Source organism: Pipra filicauda, unplaced genomic scaffold, assembly GCF_003945595.2.
Source record: "Pipra filicauda isolate LSUMZ 115617 unplaced genomic scaffold, ASM394559v2 scaffold153_size1761393_pilon, whole genome shotgun sequence".
NCBI classification, from domain to species: Eukaryota; Metazoa; Chordata; class Aves; order Passeriformes; family Pipridae; genus Pipra; species Pipra filicauda.
In genome coordinates, this window is record NW_024104029.1 from 751396 (window position 1) to 765591 (window position 14196).

At 37.1% G+C, this 14196-nt stretch overlaps 1 long non-coding RNA gene across 1 annotated transcript in view; it reads left to right on the forward strand.

Annotated features, from left to right (window-relative positions):
* The window catches only part of LOC120322783, a 74737-nt gene extending 61149 nt beyond the window's left edge, over positions 1 to 13588 (forward strand). Inside the window, exons 2-4 of the long non-coding RNA XR_005562704.1 lie at positions 2030 to 2133; positions 3830 to 4003; positions 13139 to 13588. This is a non-coding gene — a long non-coding RNA (uncharacterized LOC120322783). The remainder of the gene's footprint in view (positions 1 to 2029; positions 2134 to 3829; positions 4004 to 13138) is intronic.
* The last annotated feature ends 608 nt before the right edge of the window (positions 13589 to 14196 follow it).

The window sequence follows — 14196 nt, forward strand, 5'->3', positions numbered from 1 at the left end:
GGAATGAGCTATAATGCATTCTGGGACAGCCAGGAGACATTAGGGGCTAATAAGTCTTATGATAAATGCACACTACTAATTTACTATTCTAGCTTTTAGAATCTGAATACCCACAGCATTTACCCAGGAATATATGTGAAGAAGTTCCATATGGAAAAATTTTCTATGCATCAAAACCCTGTACTTGGGTTTTTTGCATTGCATAGTCTGTCTAAATCACTTAAATCATTCTCAGAACTTTTACATCTATAAATAGATATTAAGACATATTGGACTAAAAAGCTTTAAGTGAAAATCAAGTGTTCATAACTCTTCACCTTTGTTAAATTCTCAAAGTGAAATTTGGTTTTGTCCTTGAAATATAGGTTTAGCAGAAAAGGGAACTGAAGATCTGGAGACAAGACAAATGCTCCCTTGGTTCTGCACTTGAAAATACAGGCCTCTAGCCATGTACACATTTAACCTTGTGAGGAAAGATTTGCAGGGACATGAAATCTAGAACTTTCTGTTAAGTTTGTGCACACTATGCTATCCCAGTAGAGCTGTCTGTTAACTATTACAGCCAAGGCATGCAGCTTACTAATTCCTGAGGTGAATTTTAATTTCCGTTGAACAGACTTGCACTTTATGATGTGGCCCTGCTGTCATATCCTTTCAGATGTGTACATTTTACTCATGTAAAAGCTTTGCTTTGATTTCCCAACCTGTCTTACAACAACAGAAAAATACATTAAGGTGTTCTTCTCTGGAACGTTAAAGCTAGGAAGGCATCAGGAGTATGTCTGAAGATAATAACTTTAAGTGAGAAGGCTCTCCAACACATGGGCACTGATCCAGCTAAAGAAAGGGCATCCCCTGTTACATGTTATGCTGCTTCTACTGGTATTAAGGATTTTTTAGACTGTAAAAGATATATCCCAGCAGAGAATACCCAGCTAACTATCTAATGTTTGAAGTAAGATTTTTTTATATGATCAGATTAGTTAAACAGATTTTTCTACAAGGGAAAGAACTATTAAAAGATGTGTTTTTTAGGACTATCAGCAGAATTAGTGTTTCATATAAAATGTATTTTCCCTTTGGGACACAATTTGTTCCTGATATTTCTCCTTAGTAGATCATTTTCCAAGGAGGCTAAAAACAAATAGTCTCCTTTAAAAACAAAATGGTGACTGAGTTAGTATGCTCCTGTGAAACAGCAATTATTTCTGACAGGTGAAAAGGCCATTAGACATGAATTGATTTTCAGAGGTACTGTGAACCTCTAGTCAACGGGAGCTCTGTGAGCTCAGCACCTCTCAACATCAGGGTCAGTCTTGCAAGGTGCTGAATGACCTCAACCCACAGAAAGTTTTCTGCACATTACAGGAACTGGTTTTTAGAAGTGAGACAAGAAATCTGTAAGCCCAAATACGTACTGTGAAAATACTGAAACACAGTCCCTGAGCTGTCATGTTGTCCACTTTAAACAGCATTGAACTTGGCACCATGAGATCCTGAGAAAGCCACTTAACTTCCCTGTCCTCTTTCCACTTTTATTCCTTCTGTGTCTTGTCCTTCCAAACAGTACCAAGATCTGAATTTTCTTCTTCTGCTCATAAATACAGTGCCTAGCACTACTGGGCTCTAGTGTCAGTTGGTAACCTTTATTACTATGAAATAGCTGTTCACAAATATGAAAATAATGAAATATAATTATTTACAGAGGGAGTTGTAACTGCTAAAGCTATGCAGTACCTCAGTGGAAATCCACGACTGAGAATACAGGTGTCTTGTGCTCTTAGTTACCCCTCCATATTCTTCTGGAGAAGAATTTAAAAGTATTTGTTTAGAAACAAATTCTGAAATTGTGATCGACTCAAAAAAACTGAGATCTAATTAATATACAAAAAAGCCAATACAATCAGGAAAACAGAAATTTAATGAGAGAGAATAAATAAGTACTAACAGTGATGAGACATCAAGAGTTATACACAGGAGAATGCATAAGTGCTTTTTTGTAATGTTTTCATTTTTTGTCTTTTTACAGAACCATGTTAGATCTGCCTTTCAAAGATCAGTGAACACTGGAGTCCAAACATATCTGAATTTTGAGAAAGATCATACTGAGGCATGATTCCAGGATTTTGCAATGTGAGCATCTCTTATTTTGTCAAGATTCCCTTTTCTTTCATCCCTTCCGTATGTCTCATATGTCATATGTGCTACAGCCAGTTAATTTTATCATAGCAATAAAAAATTATGCAATCAAGATAAGTATGTTGGCCATATTTATGAGTCAAGTTTTGCACTTAAAAAGGGCCTAGAAAATCGACTGTGTTCCGACTGCTGCCAAAGATTCTCTAGTTAAGTCCTTCATTTGTGCTTCATCTCCTGACTGTATAAAAGGAGGTTTAAGAGCATTTGATTTAAAAAAACCCGACACAAAAAACTTTAAAAAACAAAAAAAAAATCCCCCCAAACCCCAAACAAACAAACAAAACAAGCCACAAATTATGGTGTGATAGGGTTAATGCTTGTAGACACCCCTGGTATTCTTAGGTAGCAGGTGTTTTAAACAGTGACATGCTGCTTACTTACAGGGCTGCATGTACAGGGGGTTTTGTGGGCAGCTGTCCAGTGATGCTCATTGACCTTTTTATTTTTCTGGTAACATAAATGTAGCTGTGAAACAGCAATGTTTAGGATTATGATTGCAATAGTATGGATTTTGTTTGCTACAGTGTATTAGATTTTACTCTGTGTTCTATCGGATGGGTGAAGGGAATACATACATTTCTGTTAAGGTATTTAATAAAATAGTGACAAGAATGGTATGGCTAAAATGATGAATTTTTCCTAGATTTATGTTTCCTGGATTATAAGGGAATAATTTGGTGCTATGCTTGTCTTTTGGCTCTTGCAACGTTCCTCAACAGTCTAGACTAGACATATGTCTTCTCCAAAGTACTGATATTTGGAAATTGTCCTAAAATGAAACTCCTTTATCAAATCCTTTGCACCACATCTGCCAGACAGGAAATACCAACATGAAAAACCTTGTTCTGAAAACTTTGAATAGCTTGACTAAATTCATACTTTGACTCTTTGAAAAGGACTCATGAGAGCTCAAATGAGCATTTAAGACCTATATCTCACAGAATGAAACTTGACTACAGACAGGTTTCATTAATTGGGAGAAGTTATGATGATAAGCATTGCTTTACTTTTCTTTCTTCCTAGCAATAAAGTTTGGTAAGGTTACATTGTGCTCTATCTTAACTGTCAGAGTAAAGAGACTTCACGTTACTAGAGTTGTCACTTTTTATTGTCATAATGAAACTGTACTAAACAATTTCTGTGAATGCTTGGAGCATTCTCACAGCTTTCATCCAGTGTAACAGGTCACATAAGGCACTAAAGGCTTGAGTTCAGTATGGCAACCTTCACACAAATTTCTGTTAATCTAAGAGCTAGGCTTTTTCAAGGAAATGAGGCCTCTGTTTATTGAGGGGAAGGTCACAGCGGTGGTTTTTTTGTTGTCATCTGTGATGTTCATGTCTCAACTGCAAGCTGTCTTTATAAGGAATTTTTGAAAACAGTGAAACTTTAAAGACTTGATACAAAGATAATATAGTGCAATGATCAATTTTTTTAAAATTATTTTTACTTTTATTTATTGACTTGGTTCATTATCCTGCATGTTATTTTGAATTAATACTTATTGTTTAGAGCATGACTGTCTTTCTGAAAAGCAGAGAGCCTCTAAGTTTTAGAATACCTGTTTATTGGGAGCTGTTTTCTTCCCATGATCTAAATCCCACTTGGTGTTCTGTGCATATTTTCTTAGACCTTTGCCGTCCCAGATTCTAAGAAGCTGACTTTGTTTTAATCAGTTGCTCAAAGGATTGGATAGGTAGTGAATGGATGCCACTCCGGGGTTCCTGCAGTGAGAACACTATCTGAGGACAAGCAAGAATTAAGGAGAGAAATAAATTCAGAGACATTGTTCTATCTTTCGGTGGTAAGTGTTGGATAAAAATTTATGTATTAATCTTTCAGTTGTTTCATTCTACCTATGGATCTTTATCAAAAATAGACAATGGAAGAATTTGATATAGGTACATCAACACGCACATCTAATGTCCATGATAAAGAAGAACAACAGAATTAACAAATCTTTTCAGCAGTCAATAAGTGAATGAGGTTGTCTCCAGCAATCCAGGAGTGTTTCACTCCAGAGCTGCAAATACCCTAGGCCTTGTCCTACCATGGAAGAGCCACTGAGGAGCTCTCGTATTGTTCTTTCTCCCCAGTACTGGGGAGCCAGGAGGGGAAACTACAACAGAAGCTGTCTCCAACAGCTTCATGCTGTCAGAGAGCTTCCCCTCACCTGGCAACTTCTGCTAGTCTGTCCTGATTAGCTTCCAATTGTCTTTGAATCACCTGAATGCCTTTGATTTCAGTCTGTTCTAACCTTATCTACCTCTTTGGTCTTGATTATGAATTAGGAAATTGATAGGTGTGAAAGAGTACCAAAAAAATCTCAGATTAAATTAAACATATCTTTAATGAGATGTTGACTTCAACAGTCATCAGAAAGTACAAAACCTGTTTTTTCTTGAGTGAGTTTCTGTATTTGGGGATTAATATTCCCAGCACAGTAGACAGAAGTTATTTGCAGAAATTGGTATAATGGGTTATTTTCTCTATGAATAAAGTTGATTTAACTTTAGATATTGCAAGGAGCATTTTATTTGTAGTTAATTCAATTAAGAGAGTTGATGGACTTATTTTTAGGATTGAGTTTTCTTTCATCTGAAAATGAAAGAAGCAATAGAAATAAGGCAGCACATTTTAGATAAGAGGTGCAATAGTAAAACAAAAAAGTACAGTTAGAATGGATCCTTGGCAAGTTTGCTGATGATACGAAACTGGGGGTGTGGCAGATACACCTGAAGGTTGTGCTGCCATTCAGGGGGACCTTGGCAGTCTGGAGAGACGAGCAGAGAGAACATAATGAGGTTCAGCAAAGGCAAATGGAGGATCCTGCACCTGTGCAGGAATAACCCCAAGTACCGGTATAAGCTGGGGGCTGACCTTCTAGAGGGCAGGTCTGCAGAGAAGGAGCTGGGAGTCTTGGTGACTATGAGCCAACAGTGTGACCTTGTGTCCAGGAGAGCCAATGATATCCTGGGATGTATCGGGAAGAGTCTGGCCAGCAAGTCAAGATGTGATCCTGCCCCTCTACGCAGCCCTAGTGAGGCCACATCTGGAGTGATGTGTCCACTCCTGGGCTCCTCAGTATCAGAAAGACAAGGAGATGCTGTAGAGGCTCCAGTGGAGGCCACAAAAGGTATGAGGGGTCTGGAGCATCTCTCCTATGAGGGGAGACTGCAGGAGCTGGGCCTGTTTGGTCTGGAGAAGGCTGAGAGGGGATCTCATTAATGCATAAAAATGTCTCAAAGGCAAATGCTAAGAGGATGGTGCCAGACTGTTTCCATGGTGCCCAGCAACAGAAGTAATGGTCATAAAATAAAATACAAGAAGTTCCACTCAACATGAAGAAGAATTTCTTTATATTGAGGGTGACAGAGCACAGAAACAGGCTGCCCAGGGGGGTCATGTGTAGGGGCGTGTCTGAGAGGCACAGAGGATGTGCCCAGGTACAGAGCCCAAGGAGCATGCCCCAGAGTTAGTAAACTGGTTGGTTAAGAAAGTCACATGATCTGTAAGGATAAAAGGGCGCGCGAGTTTGAATTAAACCTCTTTGTCCACAACACCGCACGAGGAGCATCAATCATTCCTTGTTATACAAGGGTCGCCGCTACAGTCATGGAGTCCCTCTCTCTGGAGACATTCAAAACCCACCTGGACATGTTGCTGTATAACCTTCTGTAGGTGTCCCTGCCTTGGCTGGGAGGTTTGACTAGATGATCTCCAGAGGTCACTTGCAACCCTAATGATTCTTTGATTCTGTGAAAAAAAAAAAATTAAGCAAAAAATGTCTCATATATTCTGGCCTTCATAATGCAGTTACCTTTTTCCTTGTCAGATTTTGCAAAAATGATGCTTTCATGTGCACTGTGTTTTCCTTAGCATTGACCTATTGGTCAAAATTTCACCTCTGATCAATGCCAGAAACTAAGTCTCAAAGAGGAGTATTTCTTCACACTCACCAAAGGATATGGCAGATACACTTCCCAGTGACCAAAGATCAGAGGCCCTTTTTTAGAGGAAGTTACAAGTTATAATAAAGCTCTGAGGAAGCTTAGGAAATAAAATTCTCAATATAAAATAAATAAATAAATAGGTTACACTAAGACCTTAACCTATTTTGAAATAGGAGACTTGTCCTATATGCACAATGTCTTCATCATCGCAAAGAATCAGAGTAGTAATAAAGCTAATTATCTGTGGTAGGTTTTAGCATGTTTTTCACAAGTTTTCTTCCTTTCATCACCTCTCTAGAAAATGACTCATCAAATACACATGGGGTTGTGTGACTAGTAAAGTCAGACCCCATACCTTTGTTTTATGCAGGAAAAATGTACAATTGTGTGGGTCTTAATCTCGCTTATTTAAACTAGTGTAATTTTGTACTAGGAAGATAAGAGATCTTTATAAAATGAGAAAAATATCCACTGGATGCTAATTGCAAAAGGTACTCCCTGGCTGAGCTGGAGTATGGATTTAGCAAATGCTACTAATTGGAAAATTTCTGCTCCCCAGACAGACCAGGAAAACAAAAAGGAATGTGCCATAGATGGGGTGGGACGGGTTATATTCCTTTTTGGTTATTGCCTACTGTGCAGGACCCATTACGGGCCCCAGGAGCTAAAATATAAGTTCAAGCAATTGTGAGATCCTGACCTGAATGTGACAAAGATGTTTAAAATATGCTAGTTTCTCCTTTCCAGCCTTAGGTCAAGGATAGGAATAATTGGAAGTTAATCTTCTTACATTTCATCTTGAGTTTTCTGAAGCTCGGTCTTCACAAAAATCAGAAAGGAGGTATTCTATTACAGCTTTTGTTCTGTGTATCTGGCTTTGTGCATTGATCACGCCCCTTTTATAAAACTCTAGAGACAGAAGTACATGGGAAGAAAGATATTTCTTTTGAGGTAAATCAGGCAGGGGAAAACAGAAAGACATGCCTATTAAACCAGGATTCATTTGAAACTGGATTAAAAATATGGAAGTACAGCAAAAAATCAGTACAGTGTTTAAATTAGTTAAAAACCTTGTAGACAAGGCACAGTTCTGTATCTCTACTGCAGAGAAACAAGGCAAAGACAGATCTGCTTGAACCTGGTTGGCTAATTAAGAAAAGATGGCTAGAGAATCCAGTTTTGCAGAAGAAACATCACACAGGTAATTTGACTACTGTCACCTGTGGCTACTCTTCATTGTTGACCTGTAGTGCCCTGGTGCCCACTTACATCTGGGTGGATAGTTTGTGTCAGCCTTGGCAGGTGAGTGGAACAAGACACACTCTCATCAGTCTGTGGATCCACAGTGAGTCCTCTTAAATGCTTTGCCGTTGTTACCCCTTTTCCATCAAGTAATAAGCTGGTTTCAAACTAATGAGGAGTAGAAAAACAAAGATAATTTTTTTATCTTGTAATTACAGTGTTCTGTAGAATCTCTTTTTGAATTTACTCCACATTTTTCCAAGTCCCCTGATACAAGCTTGCATCAGTGACCGAGTACAGATCTAGGGGAAGCAATGGACAGAAGAAACAAAGCAGATGTTTTCCTTCTGTCTGCAAAAAAGAGAGAAGTGGTGTCACTTTGCTTCTGATTGTCAACAGGTCCATGATACTTAAGTGTGTGTTACTGTGCCATAAAAACTTCAGTCAGGATAAATTTATGAATAATCTGATTAAAATCACTCAGTATTAGCCTTTCTTCTCACTTTTACTAGTGAGAGATATAACTTCTCTTGACCATGGGCCAAATTCACTTACATCAGCAGAAAGAACACGAAAGATTTCAATGAGTGTATACTCATTGTATACTCTTATACTGTCCAGCATATGTTTTTGTATATCTTTTGGTGTATATAACATTTTATTTTGTTTCCCTTTGTTGTTTCCTTGATGATGCTTTTCTATTTGGTTGTTGTCTTTAGGAGGTTTTGTTTAGGTGGCAAATAGCTCTATAGCACAAATATATTACAAGAAAGTGCTCAGTGTGCTTTATCCTATCCTAGGTATGGGAGAAATATATGTCATAACATACAGAAGAAATAATTGCTAGTAAAATGCAGTTCTATACATTTAGCCTTCACTATAAATGGATATAATACCATAGCACAAATTATTGTGAATTAGAACAACAAGTTCTAATGATACCAGAAGCCAGAGAAGCAATTTCTAGCTTTGAATGCTTTGAACATTTACCATGTAGCATGTACTACTCTATATTTTCAAGGATGCTTTTTAGATTTCACCTGGCACAGGGAATAAGGGGATTGGAAGGGAATAAAATATCTATAATTTATAAAAGGATTTTCTATTTTCACAGAGTAATTTAATCCTAGATTAAACTCAATAAATATACAGCATTGTTTCAATGCATTCCATTACATCAGGATATATACAATTAATTTTGATGTCATGTCCTACATAAAAGGACAGATTGTTTAGTGTTTTTACTAGTTCATGCAACATCACAAAAAAAGATGTCTCTTTGTCTCCCTAGTATTCTTGGCTGATTTGAAGAAAGAATGCTTCAGAAAAAAAAGAGGAAAATATAACTAATGTAAAAGTTATTCAGATAAGACTTTTTGTTCCCATTATAATAAAGTAATACTTTTAAGCTACTTATCAACACATTGATATCTAACACTTTGATAATAGACTGCTTTGACCTTAGAGGTTAGCAATGACATTGCTTTCTGTACATGACAGTCCTTACCATGGCTTTCTGAGCCTGTCTGAAGTGTTTTTATTTACATAATAAGTTGGCACAATGGTTGCAGAATGACAAAATGAAGCTTGCTAGTCATTAGAAGTCTGAAATCTTACCTGCCATCTGAAAGAGAATGTACCTGTTCTGGTTGCAATGAGGAGCTTGCCTCTGGGACTCTGAATTTGACCTTTTACAGCTGTGATATGACAGTTTATACCAAAAATGAATGTCAAAAAAAAAAAAAAAAAGAAAAAAAAAGAAGAAAACTCTTATTTTGTCAAAATCCATTGCTTAAAGCTTAAAAATAATGCTTTTTTTGAGTAAGTAAACATCTTTGTTATTCTTTTTTGAAAAAAACTTTTCTATGTTGAAAACTTGGAAAAATCAAGCACCAAACCAGAATTTCAAATTTTTCACTGTTAATACATATTTTGATTTCCTCACCACTAGATGTGTGTCTAGAATTTACTCTAGAAGTATATTTTTCAAAACAGGTAAATAAAAATTTAAAAGTACAGTGAGAATAGATTTTTTTATAGTTTTATAGGCAGTCATGATCAAAATATAAATTTCTTGAAATTTTCAAGCAGAAAAAAATCTCTTCAGATCAATAACTTTTAGTTGTCTAACCCAAATAAAGGCTTTTGACAATCCTACTAGATACTTATTCATATCCTTCAGCAGTTAAAAATGTTGGGAAATGTGATTTTTAGACATAAAAATTTTGAAAATGGAACTTAAAATACTAAGTTGCTTAGTTTATTCCCATCTATGGAAGATAAAGCACCTGGTAGTTCACTAGTGCTATATATTTTAAGCTAATACTTGAATATTCTCATGCATTTAGGGAAGATAATTTTCACTGAAACATCATTTACTTTTGTTTTTTAAAAACTAATTAATTTCTAAACCATTCAGAACTGTAATTTTGTTTGAGGGAACAATTTTAACCAAATTTTGAAAATATAACTACAACTATTCAGAATACTTTTGCCTAACATTCAAATTTCGTATATATACTTATACTGTTAGTGTAAAAAACTGAGATCTAGATCTATGCTGCTTTCTTTGTATCTTGCTGAATACTGCCTTCAGTTCAGTTTTTGAGTTTTGGGTGTACAGACAGGTTCTCATTCTAAAGATCCTGTCACTGTTGCCAAAATATCTGCTTCTTTGTAATTCGAATTTTGAACACAATTCAACATTTTTCTAGAAGTTTGCAAAACATAGAATTCATTAATTTATTGTACCTGACATACCTGATTATATTTCTCATTTCTATTACTTTGGAACTTCTTTTTCTTATAACCCTTTTTAAAAATACTTACATTTTTAACTCTCTTTGTTATACCTTGCCACTGAATTCCAACTTCATATCTCATATAAAAGGTATTGTTCTTTTTACTTTGGCATTAGTTCTTAGTTAATCCCATTATTCCTCATCCTGTAATTATACTTTCCTTCTCCTTCTACTGTAACTCCTCTGTGTGACAGCTCAGAGTATTGAAGCACCTGTAGTGCCAGCCCTTGTCTCCTGTAGGAGAGGTGTGTGAAGGAAATGGGCTTATGGCAGCTGTTCCCAATGAGGAGCCCTTCATCAGAACATGTGTTGTGGGTCCGACAGAGACAAAGCCTTGTGTTGTGCATCCAGGGTGGTGATTTGTGGCTTTCTGGAAGGTGCCATAACTTTGGACTAGTGACCCTTCTACGGTAAAACCCAGAAAGGCAGTAATTTAAAAGAAGAAAGTCTCTGCTGTAATACACTGTGGGGGTGACGTTTACTGACTTGAAAGATCAACCACAGGATCCAGTCCCTGTTCTGACAGATTTTTGAGGATGTCTAATTTGAGACATCCTCAGAAACAAACCTGCTCATCATCTCTCAAGTTGTGCTCTGCAGCTCTCGTTCTTACCGAGAACTGACAGGAGGGGGCAGTGGCAGCTTTGCTTCGGGGGCTGAGGAAGGCACAGTGTGTGCCTCACCCAGCTGCCTCCTGCCAAGCCTGGCAAACACCAAACCTCTTGCTCTTCTGTAGAGGGAACAACTTCTGTGTCACCTGCTACAGCTGCTGAAGTGCTAGGTGTTTCTCATCCATAAGATGATTTGATACTTTCCCACCAAGACAGAGGGTATGGTGTCCAACGGGCAGGATAGATCTATCATTGAGAAAGAGGAGTCCCTGTCTCAAGTGTTGTCCTTTATGCACAGTTGTGAGTGAAATTGATGCTGGTGGAAATATCTGGAAATCAGAATGACTGACTTTTGAAATCACTGAATGAATTTGTGAATATTTTTAACTATTTTTTTCTATGCCTTATTCTCCCTCTTATGATAGAAAAATATCTCGTCTGATTTAATTTTATCCCCACTTCTTTTTCTTTTCCTGTAGATCATCCAATTCTTATTGCACAGTATGATTATACTTCAGTAATGCATAGCTCTGAGAAGCAATATACAACCAAGAAAGTCTGGTGACATCCAGCTTTGATAGAGTTACATAGGCATTGGTGCGAGATACATGAGGCATAGGGGCCTGAATTTCTTCCAAAGCAATTACATTTATACTCCTAAAGTGTAACTGGTTCCACAGAATGTACACTCTTAGGGGAAACTAATGAATTTTATTATGTTTCAAGGGGTTTATTGGAAAGTAAGCTGGTTATAAATTGTATTGAATTAGAGGAGCTAAATTATTTGTTACTGTTAAGAAACTGGTTCTATAATTCCATTTGTTAAAAGAAGTACTGGTCTGACTGATTATAAAGATTTTATGGCAATACCATATCAAGTTATCGTTCCTATTCGTGGTCGTCTGAACTGATTTATCAGGTTCAGCCCGGAGAAAGTTGCAAATTTAGCTGCTTTTCAGAGGAGGTACAGCTGCTTTCTCTACTGCTTTTTCTTGGCTTGGAGCAGTGGTAGAGTTGCTGCAAACTATTCAACGAAAAAGATTGTTTCTTTATCAAAAACAAATTGTATCTAGCAAGTATTGACCATAATTCTTTGGCATGAGAAAGTCAAAACTTCTGAAACATCTTGCTTCATTTTGAATATGCTTTGCTCTGATTACTTTTGTCAAACATTCTTTTCAAATTTATTGTTTTGATTTTTAGGCCAAATCATATGAGTAAATTTAATTGTAGAACTCTTTGCACTTTTTTCAATTACCAAAGAAATATTTTACCCCATCCTGCAAATTATTATTGCTTTATTAACCTGAAGGTTATGATGAGAGTCATGCCAAAGAACTGATGGTGACTTAAGTTAATTAATTATCTATATTAAGGTATTTGAAGTAGATAGACCAGGTAAGTTGATGGGGGCTCATAATGCTGATGCTTTCATTTGCTGATGTTAAGAAAGGGTCTAAAGCTACCTTAAAAATAACAGTAAAGAATTATGGCTCCCTGTCATGCCAAAATTGCCCTTCTGCTTTCTTCCCAGTCTTCTTTCACTAGTTGAATAGTGAATAGGAGATGTATTCTGATCAGTGGTCACAATAATATGTATGAATTTGAATGTTCAAAGCTACCATTTTCTCTGCTGAGCCTATCGATGAAAAAAATGTCTCACTGGAGAAAACTGAAACAAATTACTTCTTACCTGAACTATGTAGACTTCAGGCAGAGCCATTTTTAAACAGTAGCTGAGAAGAAATCTCTATAAAAATTTAATATTCATTACAGATCCTAAAACTGGCACATGAGGGTTCCAACTATAGGTTCTCTAACCAACATTAGCAGAGGAGGTAGATATTTTAGGATCAGGAAAGGAATTAGTCCTCATTTAGGCTGGTGTCCTGTCCTGAGGTCTTACACAGTATTACTTGTAGAAGGCTGAAGTCTCTGTTTTGGTGACAGAGTGGGTAGAATATTTTTCAACTCACTGTAACATTTTCTGTAACTTGGCCTCCTCCTTCCCTTGAGGATCATCAGAACCCTGACCCACTTAGAGAATAAAATTTTTTCATACCATCTTCCTGAGCATGTCAGTCATCCATGGAGTTGACTGCAAAAACGTTGCATGAATTATTAAGAATAACGGATAATGATAAGTTAAATCATTTTTTCTCTATGCCTAATGATCTGTGAGGTGAAAAGTATTGAGTTCAAGCTAGGAGAAGGATAACTAGTTGCACTGATTGGACTTTACAATGAAAAAGTCTTTGCTTTAAGATGTTAATTGCTCTATAACACTGTATATTATCACCTCTGTGGTGGCTATATGCCCATCATGACACAGCACCTCTCCGCCTTCTCAGATTTGGGATTTTGAACATGAAGAATGAACTTTAATGAAACTGGACAAGAGCAGCAGTGATGGAATCAGAACTCACTTCAGGATGCAACAATCCAGCACCTCACATCATCTTTGCTACCCTGAAAGACTTATGGAAGATGGAGCCCAAAGTCATGAACTTAATGAACTCAATAGACTCTTATAGGGATAGTCCATAAACTAAGGGAATGATATCTGTGTGCATATATAAAAGGACAGGAAAGGTGATGGTATAGTGAAAAGTGTGGGACCTGACATGACATAAATGGTGTGGAGTAAGGGATGAATACTGCACTGGTTTCCGCTGGAATAGACTTAATTCTCTTCCTAGTCATTGGTATAGTACTGTGTTTTGGATTCAATATGAGAATAATGCTGATAATACACTGATGTTTTGGTTGTTGCTGAGTAGTGTTTACCCTAAGTCAAGGACTTTTCAGCTTCTCATGCTCTGCCAGTGGGCAGGTGCACAAGAAGCTGTGAGAGATCATGGCCAGGAGAGCTGACCCAAACTGGTCAAAGGGATATTCCACACCATGGAATATCATACCCAGTATATAAACTGGGTGGAGTTAGCCAGGGTGAGCTGGTGCTCAGGGATGGAATGGCATTGGTCAGTGAGTGGTGAACAACTGTACTGTGCATCACTTGTTTCATTTGGATTTTATGTCTCTATATATTTTTCCTTTATTATTGTTGTTATTGTTGTTATTATTTTACATTTTTAATTATTAAACTGTTCTTAAAAAATCTCAGCCCATGGGTTTTACATTTTTCTGATTCTCCTTCCTGTCTGACTGTGGGGAGGTGGGGGACCGTGAGCGAGCAGCTGCCTGGTGCTTCTGTTGATGCCCACAACAGCAATGTTTCCCATACAATATTATTTGGAATATTTTGAAAGTTCCTGAATGTGATTTGGAAAAATGGTAAGAATAATGCTAGTTCCTACTTATTCCTGGAGGTGACTGCTGAAATGTTATGAAATAACCATCAAACCAGCAATCTTTGATGGTTTATGTAAA